Below are 445 nucleotides of genomic sequence, written 5' to 3'. Positions count from 1 at the left end.
GGACCCTATGTCCCACCCCCTTCCCTGGACTCGGCAGGGCAGCCCCTTGAAATACTGGCTTTTGTGGATCCTCCTGCCTAAACACAGACAGCTGTGCTGGGCGGGAGGCGGCCGGGGCTGTCAGGGTGGAAAGCTGGGCAGGCTCCCGGCTTTGTCTCCTGTAAAACCATCAGGGGGGCACCTTGTAGGTGACAGTGAGGCCAGAGGCTCCGAAAGACAGGAGGCCAGGCCTGAGGCCTCAGCAATCCGAGATCATTCACACCCAAACCCCAGGACCTTTGCACATACCTAGGACCCGGGAATGCCTCAGGGCACAGGCCGGGTTGTGGGCGTGATCCCCAGTGGGGGTCGTGCAGGAGGCAGCCGACCCATGATTCTCTCTCATCATGGATGTTTCTCTCTCTCTCTCCCTTCCTCCCTGAAATCAATAATAAATATATTTAAA

The sequence above is a fragment of the Myotis brandtii genome, unplaced genomic scaffold, assembly GCF_000412655.1.
Source record: "Myotis brandtii unplaced genomic scaffold, ASM41265v1 scaffold797, whole genome shotgun sequence".
Classification (NCBI taxonomy): Eukaryota; Metazoa; Chordata; class Mammalia; order Chiroptera; family Vespertilionidae; genus Myotis; species Myotis brandtii.
The sequence above is the reverse complement of the archived record's forward strand: the minus strand, read 5'-3'. Positions refer to the sequence as shown.